The sequence below is a fragment of the Acipenser ruthenus genome, chromosome 1, assembly GCF_902713425.1.
Source record: "Acipenser ruthenus chromosome 1, fAciRut3.2 maternal haplotype, whole genome shotgun sequence".
In the NCBI taxonomy this organism is placed as follows: domain Eukaryota; kingdom Metazoa; phylum Chordata; class Actinopteri; order Acipenseriformes; family Acipenseridae; genus Acipenser; species Acipenser ruthenus.
Window position 1 is genome coordinate 76,400,087 of NC_081189.1, and position 13,450 is coordinate 76,413,536.

Below are 13,450 nucleotides of genomic sequence, written 5' to 3' on the forward strand. Positions count from 1 at the left end.
AGAGATGTATTCCTTGACAAATTGAACTGAACAGTGTGTTTTATGTTTGCAATGTTTTATATCCTGGAAATACATTTGGAAAATGTAACATGCAGAAATCAATCAAAAAACCTGGTTACCCTTATTAAGACTGAAAGTTCTCTGAACAAATTCCCCTGAACTGTGACAAAACTGTTACAGTTAGTACTGGAAGAAACCATTCATTATTATTTCTTTTTTTAAGGAACTTATTTTCGGTTGCCTTTTTGTTTTAGATTTTCTGATTTGTGCTTAACAAGCCCTAGGCAAACCTGTGGTTATGGCGCCCTGTAGTCTGTGATACTGTGGTGGTGGTCTGTCAACAAAACTGTCCTTAGCTGCAAAGCTTGTTACGGTTTACTTGTCATAATGTAAATATTAGCTTAGCATTCTTAATAAGCATAACACTACAAATTCAGGTTATTTCCTTTGGATAGCTTGTAGACTTTACATTAAGCAACCCTCATAGCCTAAGCAACCCTAAATATCTACCAGTTTTAAAATATATACCATTTCTATATCAAATTAAAAAAAGGTAGCTGCCATACAACTTTCTCAGATGTGGTGAACGGTGGAGTAGTTTCCTAAGGTAAACAATAAAGCACCAACAAGGTTTAAGAAATACTGCTTTATTTTTAAATTCTTCTTAATTTATCTTATTCTAAATATAGATATTCTGTATGCTTCTGATGCATCTCCGCTGAGCTTAACATTACTACAGTTTCAACTAAATTGATACTCAAATCAGTGATTTTAAAAGTACTCATATATTTTTAGAAGTAATCATCCTATATGTGTGTTAAATCGTTATGTAGTCTGACAACAGGTGCTGGTGTTACGTCTTCATAAAAGACTTCTAAAAACAAACAAGAAAGACCTTTAGTATATTTGATGCAGGCTAAAAAGTCAATACTGTACAGTATGTTTGATGCTCTTGTTCGATTTTATTTTTTAATTTTTTTATTGTGGGTAACAATGGCAGCAAGATGTAAAAGAGGAACACTAGCCAACTTCAACACCTGTGGGTTTCAAAAAAATGATTTAACACAACAAGTCTCGAAACCACCTCAGTGTGGCCATAAAGAAAGAAAACAAAACAATTAAAGCAACCAGTGCTTTTGAATGATATACTACAAAATTCTGGTCCATTACTGATTATTTGCAGATAAAGGAAAATAAAAATGCAGAGAGATTCACAGGTGCTCGGATAATCTGTTGATAATAGCTCCAATCAAAGGGTCTGCTTGTCTGTTTTATGGGACAGGCTATTTCTTATCCAAAACAGATCAATATCCATATTTCTACATCTGAGTTTATCTGTCTTATTAAGCTCTTTTGATGATTTAAAAAAAAAAACACAAAAAAGGGCTGCATAGGTACAAAGATTGTTATAACATAAAGATTGTTATAACATAACAATCACATCTTTATTTCATCAGCAAATGCTGTAAAAGAAAGTTTTGTTTTCCATTATCTTTCGGTTTGTTGGTTTAGTGTGTGATTTGGTGTCTAAGGAAGCACAATTAACAAATCTCCCATATCAGTATATGTTTTTGGTATTCTGGAAAACAGTCTAAAATTTAAAAAAAAACAAAAAAAAAAACAATTCAGGAATGCCTATAAAATATTTCATTTTAAAAAATAAAATAAATTAGGTGGATATGTTTGGCTTATTGATGCTTAATAATAATAATAATAATAATAATAATAATAATAATAATAATAATAATTTGATAAATTACAATTAAGGACAGGAGCCATGAAATCAGTTTTTCGGTTTGGATTCGGTTCAGGTAGTTCAAAGAATAAATAATAACAGTACAAATTAATTAAACCACATCAGAAGGGTCTATTTAAAAAAAAGAGATTATATATATATATATATATATATATACAGTATATGCGCTAGTGCAAGGAGTAGGTCTGGTATTTAAGTAACTAAAGTAAACATGGTATGCACATTTTGAGTGCATTTACTTCATTCAGATTTATAAAGCTGTTATTTTTATTGTTTACTGTAAGTAAATATGCACAAAATGTAATTTGCTCTCTTAGTTACAGAGCTTTAGCAGAGATGTACTCAATGTATGTAACCCCCTGCTGTAGTAGAAAAGCTTGCATGCACTCTTTGTAATGTAGTGCAGGGTAGAGTTATTGTTTATGCTTGATTTTCCAGAATCTGAATTGAATCTGAAATAGTACAGTATATTGTCTGAATATTTTCTTTTCAGACAGATTACTACGGGCTCACAAACCATTGTGTAATTTTTGCTAAATATAATTGATACCAGTGGGTTTATCTTGTGTGTAAACATAATGGCTTGAAATGCAAGAATAAACTCAAAATAATTTTACAATTATTAAATTTAATCAAAAAGAAATTTGATTAAACAAAAAAATGTATTTTAAAACTGCAAAACTCCCGTCATGGTCATCAGCCAAACAGTACAGCCTTCATCAATGGGCACTATCGCTTAATAAACACAAGTTCAAGTTTTGCTAATGATTCGACAATCAATAATTTTAATAATTATTATTATTTATTTCTTGGCCGACGCCCTTATCCAGGGCGACTTACAATTGTTACAAGATATCACATTATTTTTACATACAATTACCCATTTATACAGTTGGGTTTTTACTGGAGCAATCTAGGTAAAGTACCTTGCTCAAGGGTACAGCAGCAGTGTCCCCCACCGGGGATTGAACCCACAACCCTCCAGTCAAGAGTCCAGAGCCCTAACCACTACTCCACACTGCTGCCAGTCCATTTCCAGTCCACATACCTTTAATTTTCCTACTTTTAATTAAGATTTCTCCATTCACAACATAATATTTGCCCAGGTGATTAAAATAAGTTCATGAAGTGAAAACCATACTTTGCAAACAATTATTTGAAAACAGTAAAGCATTTTCTATGTCTGGGAATTTCAATAGTCTTTGCATTCTTATTAAACCCTAATAGATATAAAACATCCCACTGAACACCATATGCACACAAAGGACAAAGCTCCCACCATTTAGGTGGACAAAAAGGCCCAGGTCTCTAGAATAAACACTTCACTGTTGGAGATGGATGTGCTTGTTAAGATCGTAATCTGATTTCTTTCAAATGTTCTGTTTTGGGCTCAGCCTCATCTTAATTTTATGCCAAAAAGACTGTTAAGACAATTCAGTTTTAGTACAAAAGAGCATAAATAGGAAAATGAAATGTAACCTTTGACCTCCTGTTTCTTTCATGCAATAATTAATTCAATTTTTGCTTCAGTTCTATGACTACCATTTTACACCTTATTAGCCGTATTATAGTTTTCTGCTGTTGAATATATATATATATATATATATATATATATATATATATATATATATATATATAATCTCAAGACAATGCTATAAAGTATAGGTTACTGCTACTTCCTGGTATGAAATCACTTTCTTTGTTGTAGCTAAGTTCTACACCAATGGAATAGCTATAAGCAGATTATGTGACTTACTTAACAGGAAGTAATTAGATACCAGAGACCTTTTTTATCTACAGCATTTTATTTACAAAATATGTGTCTAAAATTAAGAGGGAAAGAAACAGGCCAAGTACCAAAAGATATTAACAGAAGAAAGAGGAACAGTGATAAGTCTGCTATTGCTAATAAAAGGTAAGAACAATACAGAACCTGTTTTTTTCTAAAAGTCCCTAATCACTGGTAAGTTAAGTCTTTCTTTAATAATAGGTACTGAGTAAAATTGTTGCTTTGCCTAAATGTAGCCTAGTGGAGGAATTGAAATAACAAAACAAGCACTTTACATGACCTATGACAACAAACCCCAAAAATCTGAAACATGTCTATTTAAGACTTATTTCTAATGTAGACTTGACAACATGAAAGCCAACTATGAAAGCTGAAGGAGCAATGTCTCTTACCATTGTATACACTGAATATATGAAAAGATCACTTCTTATCAAGCGTGGTACAAGGTAATTAAGTTGTGTAAAAGGAAACATTTTAACACATGTTGACAGATTGAATAGCTGCTTAAGACTAGAGCAAGGCTGTCTGACAACCTCATACTATTCATATCCATGTTGTGACATTGTAATATACTATAGCACATTTAAAGGGTGATCCATGCCAAACAAAGTTGGTGTTGACATAACTTTATTACAATGGCAGTATCGGGCAACATATAAAGCAAAAAAAAGTCTTTAGCTATTTTGAAGTATATCACAAAGTTCAAATGACTGTAAAAGGATACCACTTCTTTATAACAAATGTACATTTCCGCGAATTGGATTAACTGATGTTTACATTGAAACAAATGAAAGAAAGGGGGTGAAGTAAGATGCGGAAACATTTATTTTAATGCCAGTTATAATGCCATTGAGATCATTCAGTAAGATTACAATAGATCTTTTGAGATAAAGAAGGATATAAGATTGTTGTTACAAAGATTGAATACATTTTAAAGGGTAAGCCACTGCATAGTTTTCTAAGGCTGTGTTCACTGGTCTTGTGTTTTTACCACATACTTTTATTTGTCTTGCTATTCCCTTAATAGGAACTTGTGTTAACTTGACACCAAGTGTCATAGCACTGATCTGACACGACTGCATCGTTGCCGTGGTGTTGGAAGAGGGAGTATAGTGTCATAGCACTGATCTGACACGACTGCATCGTTGCCGTGGTGTTGGAAGAGGGAGTATAGTGTCATAGCACTGATCTGACACGACTGCATCGTTGCCGTGGTGTTGGAAGAGGGAGTATAGTGTCATAGCACTGATCTGACACGACTGCATCATTGCCGTGGTGTTGAAAGAGGGAGTATAGTGTCATAGCACTGATCTGACACGACTGCATCGTTGCCGTGGTGTTGGAAGAGGGAGTATAGTGTCATAGCACTGATCTGACACGACTGCATCGTTGCCGTGGTGTTGGAAGAGGGAGTATAGTGTCATAGCACTGATCTGACACGACTGCATCGTTGCCGTGGTGTTGGAAGAGGGAGTATAGTGTCATAGCACTGATCTGACACGACTGCATCATTGCCGTGGTGTTGAAAGAGGGAGTATAGTGTCATAGCACTGATCTGACACGACTGCATCGTTGCCGTGGTGTTGGAAGAGGGAGTATAGTGTCATAGCACTGATCTGACACGACTGCATCGTTGCCGTGGTGTTGGAAGAGGGAGTATAGTGTCATAGCACTGATCTGACACGACTGCATCGTTGCCGTGGTGTTGGAAGAGGGAGTATAGTGTCATAGCACTGATCTGACACGACTGCATCATTGCCGTGGTGTTGAAAGAGGGAGTATAGTGTCATAGCACTGATCTGACACGACTGCATGGTTGCCATGGTGTTGGACGAGGGAGTATAGTATCTTAACGTGGAATACAGACCTGTAACTTTGGGGCCTAAATAAGGGTTTCATGCATGAAGACACCAATAGTCAGTAATATGTCATTGTGAACAGAACTAACTGCAGTGTATGATGGGCTTTAAACAGCATGTTTTTTCCAGCAAAGTTTGTTGTTTTGAGAAAACCAATGCAAACAATGTAAAATGATGTACATTTAGCTGCTTTTGACTAAAACTAAGTAGTTTCTTGTTCATTTACACAATTTACCCTACATTGTTTTGCTTCTTGTCAGAAAACAGAGGCAAACTTTGCACAGGGTAAAGAAAATAACAACACAAATCATGCAAAGTATCTAACAGGCACTTCTAACCAGAAAGCAAAAGGATGTGTCACTACACCATGCTGTGACTTCCTAGTACAGTAGAGAGTCAATTATCCAAACTAACTGGGACCGATACTAGTTTATATAATCGATTTTGTATGGTAATCAAACAGGTATTAACAACAATTACTGTACCTTCAGTAATGGACAGAATAAAGTTAACATACACAAGTACATAGTACACAAGTACCTACTGACGATATATAGCTACTAACCTATTCTATCACATCAAGCAGACAACATTACAAAGCTTTACAAATCATTAAATTACTGCAATTCAGTAAAACTTTAATACCCAGTAAGGAAATGAAATACTGTAATTAAATGTACCATATACCAAACTTTGAAAATCAAAGAATACAATTCAGTACAACTTTGACAAATTACAAAACTTTAGGAATCATTAAACTTCAAAAATTCAGTAAAATGTTTCTATACTTTGATACTTGCTGTTAAGGCATTGTAATAACGTGCAATTGAAATGAGTAAAATAAAAGGTCTTAGCTGCTCAATAACATAGACAGGATCGCCTGCCCTTATTGGTGAAATAGAAGAAAAATCAAGAACTGCAACAATTGAAAGCACACAATGCTCCATCTAAGGTTTTGGTGGTCTGAATAATTCTGTAACTTTCATTGGCCTCAGTCTGCTAGTCTTTTTTTGGCAGCTAAATCTCGTAGCCGTTTTAGCAGCAGATGCTCTGTGCGTAATACACCACACGTAATTTATCATGTGATTACAGGTGCGTTGGGTTGATTAGACATTACAGTTGATCAAAGATCAGATAATTAACTCCCTACTGTACATGAATTTAAAAAATAAACCTTAGCTCAACTGAAATTCTGTGAAAATGGTACTTACATCTTAGAATCACAAATGTAGCAGAAGATGCTACAGTCTTAAAGTAAGAACTGAACAAATCAAACATACGGACCAGATATTTAAAGATTTTGCTAATTCATGCAACTCTGCTTGCACTGTGAATATCTTGTATATTGTTATGTATTTGTTTATTTAGCAGAAGCCTTTTTCAAAGGTGACTTAAAGAGACTAGGGTGTGTTAACTATGCATCAGCTGCAGAGTCACTTACAGCAACGTCTCACCCAAAAGACGGAGCACAAGGAGGTTAAGTGACTTGCTCAAGGTCACACAGTGAATCAGTGAGCCGGGATTTGAACCGGGAACCTCCTGGTTACAAGCCCTTTTCTTTAACCAGCCTCAGTATTTGCAAGTCTGTGAAATTCAAAAGAATTATGGGGAAAATGTTAATATCGCAAGGCTATGGACTACACCCAAACTGATGCAGGTGTATTTGCGGACCATATGAGACAATGGCTCAAAGTGTTCAAAAGTACAGAAAGGGCAACTTTACTGAAGAGTAGATTATAATAATAGATGATTTATATATATATATATATATATAGGGGGCAGCCATGCCCAGAAAACGAGCACCATGGACTGTATCAGAGACTGGGAAGAGGGATGGGATTGTACTGTGAAATGCCCTGCATAAAAGACTGGGAAGAGGGATGGGATTGTACTGTGAAATGCCCTGCATAAATGCTAGTGTGAGCCTGTGTTGGAATGTGTGGCAAGTGCTTGTTACCTCTCTCTCTCTCTTTTTTACGTGTGTGCCATCTTGATTAGCCCGTTCACAGCTGGTTACTTGTGTGTGTGAGAGCGGAGTGGCACATCATCGAATGGGAAGAAGGAACCAACCACAGGAGCCAATGGCGTGCAGTTGTGAAATGGACCAATGGTGTGGGGTGTGGGTGGAGTTACGGTTATAAAAATGGGCGCTGCGCTGCTGGCTGGTGTGTGTGAGCAGTCTGAAGAACAGCTAAAGAGATCATTTCTTTTTTCTGAGGGAGCACTAAAAGAGCATTAGAAAGTATTCATAAAAACAGCAGTTGTAATTGCTTTTCGACTGCACGCTGTCTCCGGTGTCTCATTTCATCCCGCTACTAACCCACATAAGGCTGAATGCTACTATATATATATACACAGTTGTCATTAAAAGTTTACATACCCAATGGAAAATGTATAATTGTATAATTTCTAGAAATTTCTCAAACAAATAATTACAGGATAAATCTTTTGTAGCAAAAGTTTTGTTTTTGAGGATGAGGGAAAAAAGTTACAAGAAATAGATTTCTACAATTATTTATTTCAGTTATTTTTTTTTTTTGCAAAACTCAAAAAATGCTCATTCAGAAGTATTCATACCCTTTGCTGCTATAATAGTATTGTCTACAATGTGCTAGAAAATTCAATATGATAACGGAGAAGTTCATTCTAGAAAAGTCTAGACAATTCTGGATTGTAGGTGAACATTCTTAGAGAGTGTAAAAGGGTTAGGCATAGTATGATTGCTGTCAGTACCAATAAGTAAATATTGGAAAAAGTTAAGAGTTATCTGAAGAAAATGATTAATTGTCAAAGCTGGAGAAGGATACAAGAAAATTTCCAAGCATTTGAGTATCCCAATTTCAACGTAGGTTTCCATTATCAAGAGGTACTCATGGTACTGTCACAGCGCTCCCTCGTTCTGGAAGAAAGAAGGTTCATTCACCAAGAACAAGTAGAAAAATTGTGAGGAAGGTTAATAACAATCCAAGATTGACTGCCAAAGATATTCAAAGTGAATTGGCTGCAAGTGGGACCTAGGGTTCCATTTCAACCATAGGTCAAATATTGCATGGTGAAGGTCTCAATGGTTGCAGGCCAAGGAAAAAGTCTCCTAGGAAAATGTCACAAGGACAATCGCTTAAAGTTTGCAAAATGGCATTTGAATGATGGATATGAGTTCTGGTCAAAAGTTTTGTGGAGTGATGAAACAAAAATCTAGCTATTTGGTCACGCTGATAGCCGCTGATAGAAAGTCTGGTGAGGAGTACAAAGAAAAGAACACCATACCTACTGTCAAGCATAGGGGTGGTAATATCCTTCTATGGGCCTGGTTTTCCTCTAATGGCACGTGAAATTTAGTTCCTATATATGGTAAAATGGATTCCATAGCATACCAAAAAATATTGGCCAATCATCTGAAACCCTCCACTGCAAAACTTGGTTTAAAGCGCAACTGGAAGTTCCAACACAACAATGATCCAAAGCATACATCAAAATCTACTTCAGAATGATTAAAGAAGAATAAAATCAAGGTTCTGGAATGGCCTAGTCAAAGTCACGATCTAAATCTGATTGAGAATCTTGAAAAGTCCTCTGAATTTAAATGAACTGGAACAATTTTGCCTTGAAGAATGGTCAAAAATCGCTAAATCATGCCAAAAGCTCATTGACAGATATCCTAATCGTTTAAAAGAGGTTATTATTGCTAAAGGTGCCTCAACTAGCTATTAATTTCATTTTCCTTGTCAGGGTATAAATACTTCCTTGTCAGGGTATAATTAGCATTTTTGTAGTTTTGCAAAAAAATTGCTTAAATAAATAATGCAGACATCTATTGCTTGTGACTTTTTTTCCTCATCCACAAAAGCAAAACTTTTGCTACAAAATATTTTTCCTATAAATCTTTGTTAGAAAAATATTACATTTCAATTGTAAACTTTTGACGACAACTGTATATCTTGTCAGGGGGTACGCGAAAATAATCCTGTAATGGCGGACAACATTATTTCCTTTTTACCATGTTGTAGTACTTTAGGACTTAGCAATCAAATCAACAATGTTGAATCTCCTTTCAAATAAAACCACAGCCACACTGGTGTACGTTTCCTTTCTTTTGGGCGAGGTTAACTCTATAAACACCCAATCAGCTGCTAACAGTGAGTGAGCGTTGAGCGCACACATGGCTAATTTGCATATTTAAATAGCAGGGCGTTGGTTACTGCAGTCTGTGGGCTAAAAAAAACAAAAACTAAAAGATTGTCATTGCATGAAAATGGGTAGTATTTACTAAATAAGTTTACTTTCTGGGGTTTAAATGTTCAGTAGTTTAATCAGTTCAGTGTTTTATCTGCATTTACGTTTTTAAATGACAGTATTATTGAGTTGCGGTTGCACTAGTTAACCAAGGGGTCATGATTGATGGTAAAAAGGGGACGTAGTGAAGTGATCTGCTCCTTTGTATGGTTATGCTGAACCTGAAGGAAAACCTGTGTTGTTATCGTGAGTGTTTTGTTTGTTTTTGTTGAGTCTAAAATTACTGTTTGTTATTATTAGACGGCTGAATGCGATCCGGAGCTGTTGCCAAGGGCCAGTATTTATCCGGACTAAACTGCACTATTGTTCACGATAAACTGTATTTGCACCGCAAGCACTAAATCACTCACTGTGGAATGTTTGTGTTTTGTGTTACATGTGAATGTTTAGGAAACGGGACTGTTATCATTTCGGGACCAACCTGTGGATTACAACAGAGCAATACATGCCGCTGTATTGCCTGTTATTGTTATTATTTACTGCCGTTTGTCATCAGTCTTTTGGAGTGTACAAATAAACCACCACTGCACCTGGATTATCGATGTCTGTCTGTTTATTGATCACCACAGCATTCCTCCACATGCACACTTTTAACCACTTTGCCACAGTACAAAAATAGCAGAGGTAACCAGTTACAACACAATATAATACAATGTATAAAAGGCACAACATTTTTAAGTATTTTTTATATAATTAAATAATAATAATAATAATAATAATAATAATAATAATAATAATAATAACAAGAACTGCCAGGCAGTTTTACGGCTCCCAAGCCCCAGTACCAGTATCAAACACTTAAGCAATTACTGGAAGAAGTGGGTTTAGTTCTTGATATTTGACAAGTTTGAAACAGTAATTTCACCAGTTCTCCAAAAGAAAAAGTCAATTGTACTGACACATGCATGATGGTTTCCAGGTTTGGAGTTAATCAAGTAAACTGTTTTCAAACTGAAGCAGTTTTAAATTTAATTTGAAAATGTAGGTCCGGCAGCCATCTTGTTTCACAAAACAACACCATTTTGCCATATTTGAATTCTTTTGTCACCGGAATGATGCCTACCAAGTTGGGAGTAAGTTGGGAGTAAATGGTTTTCAAGCAGAAGCAGTTTGTTGTTTAGTGTGCGTTTTGGCGAATTTGGTGGCAGCCAGTTTGATAGTAAAATATATTGCAGCAACTTCTGCTTCTCAAAGTTGAAGCGGGTTTGGTTGCTGATGATATATGCCAAGTGTCAGATCAATCATTTCACCGGTTCACAAGAAGAGGATTTCGAAAGTTTTTCTAAAAAAAAAATGCATCAGACTGCCATTTTGTTTCCGGTCAACACCATTTTTTTAAGAATCAGTTGTATTTATACAGTGACAGGGATGATGCTTGTGAAATTTGGAGTTAGTCAAGTAAACCGTTTGTCAACTGAGGCAGTTTTAAATTTAAGACGTAAATGTACATCTGGCAGCCATATTGTTTTACAAAATATCACCATTTTTGACATATTTGTATTCCATTGTCACCGGGACGATGCCTAGCAAGTTTGGAGTTTGTTGGTCAAATGCCTTTCATATAGTTTGCTGTTAGGGGCGCTTTTCAGTAAAATTTGTGGCAGCCATTTTGATAGTAAACTTTATCGCTTCGCAGACTTGAAGCGGGTTTGGTTTCTGATGACGTATGCAGATCAATCGGTTCACCGGTTCCCAAGAATAAGAATAAGATTTTGAAAGTTTATTCCAAAACATGAGTCAGGCCACCATCTTTTTTGACACAGGAATGCAATTTTTTTTGCATCTGAACTGTAATCTACACGGGATGATACCTACCAAGTTTCATGTTGATTGGTTACACCGTGTGCGAACAGGAGCAATTCGATGTGGATTCCGGCTTGGAAGCCTAATAATAATAATATATACTTAATATTATTTATTGAACGTTTCAGCCTATTCCTACCTATAATTACATCAGTTGTATTACACCAGTACATCATTTAAGGTACATCATAAAGTGCCTTTTGATTCAGAAGTTGTACAGCTATGGCCAAAAGTTTTGCATCACCTACAATTTTATGATTGAGAGTTAAAAAAAAAAAAAAAAAAAAAACTACGAACATAATTTAGATATTTTATTTAACATCATGTAAACTACAAAATGACATTGCAAAAGTCTACCAGAAGCCATAAAGTCTACCAAAATATTGCCATAGTACAGTATTTCATGTCAGATTTTGAAATGTCACATTTGTCAGTTTTTTATTAAGTTCAGCATATAGGAAACTACAAAGGGGTATGTAATTCAATATGTCAACGTAACATTTTTCAGCAGCTTTCATTTGACTTTACGAAGCAAAATTAGTTGATTCTATAGGGTAATGAAAGAACATGGCCAAAGTGTCATTTGCAGCACTTGAGAAAGTGACATATGCTGCTGTTGGAAGCACCTGATAAGTTAATTCAAGTGACAGAGGCTATTCATGGATCAGAGACAAAAAATACACCCGTAACAAAGCATTTACAAGGTGGAACAGAAAGTTTAAGAATGACTCCAGGGAGCAGTGCAAACGTTTGTCACTGAAAGCACTGTTTTGCCTCAGGGCAGGATTAAATTGGAGCCCATTTAGTTCACACAAGTTTTTCCTGTCAATTAAACAACTTTCTTTTCTTCGATGTACTAAACAAGTTACTAGTTTATCTTAATTAAATCTTGACAAATTTCTTGTGAAATCTTTCACTTTCTTGTCCAAAAGCTGTCTTGGCAAAAAACAGGTAACATGAGGACATTTTTCATCAGCTTGTAATGTTTTGAAGGCTGAAGGCTCAGTACTTTTCCAGAGCAACACACTAATGAAGTATTCACACAGTATAAGCTTGAGAAGCTGTTACCAGACCTGAAGACAAATATACTCCAGGAACATCCATGTTTCTAGTAGCATCTACATAAACCTAATCCTGCCCAGATGAATCAACAACCTGCACAACACCAGCTTCAGAGCTACCTGGGACACGATCTTTGCTATCTTTGAGACATAAAAAAAAGCATCTAATAGGGCATTTATTCCTGTATAACTGTTTTATTGTCAGTTTCTAAGTAATCCATTGTGGGTGTTTAATTGCAAAAAAACAGGGAAAATGCATTAAACAATACAAACTTGCAATCTCATGTTATAAGCTTTGTTAACAGTCTCCTGGACTGAAATGATATGGTGAATCAACTAGCCTTCTGTGGTACAGAGACACAATGGTATGGCTGTGAGTGTCAATACTGCTGTCTGTAATCTACTTGCTGATACTGGATATACTGTCTAATACTGTTATGCAGGCACTTTCAACAACTACACAAGTCAGCACAATTAAAAATGATACATTCTAATAAGAATCATAATAAACATAATGAAGATACGTGTTTTATTGCACAAAACTAATTTGATATTAAATGTCCCAACTATGGGGGGTCATCAGTCCTTAAATACAGAATCTATGTTTTTGAATGAATCTCCCCCAGAATGGGACAAAATAAGAATAGAACATTTTATTTTTGTATCCACAAAAATGCTTTATTTACATCTGACAAACATTTAAAAAAATAAACTAAAAGGAAAACAAAATGATTGTAAATCCTGACACATAGGTCTGTTTAAGCTAGATGTAGCAAATATTTGACAATTTACCTTAAAAAACATTAACATTAAACAAACCAGTACATAAATACAATATTAACAACATAGTTACTCTCTGTAAATAATAGTATTAAAAAAAAAAAGATTC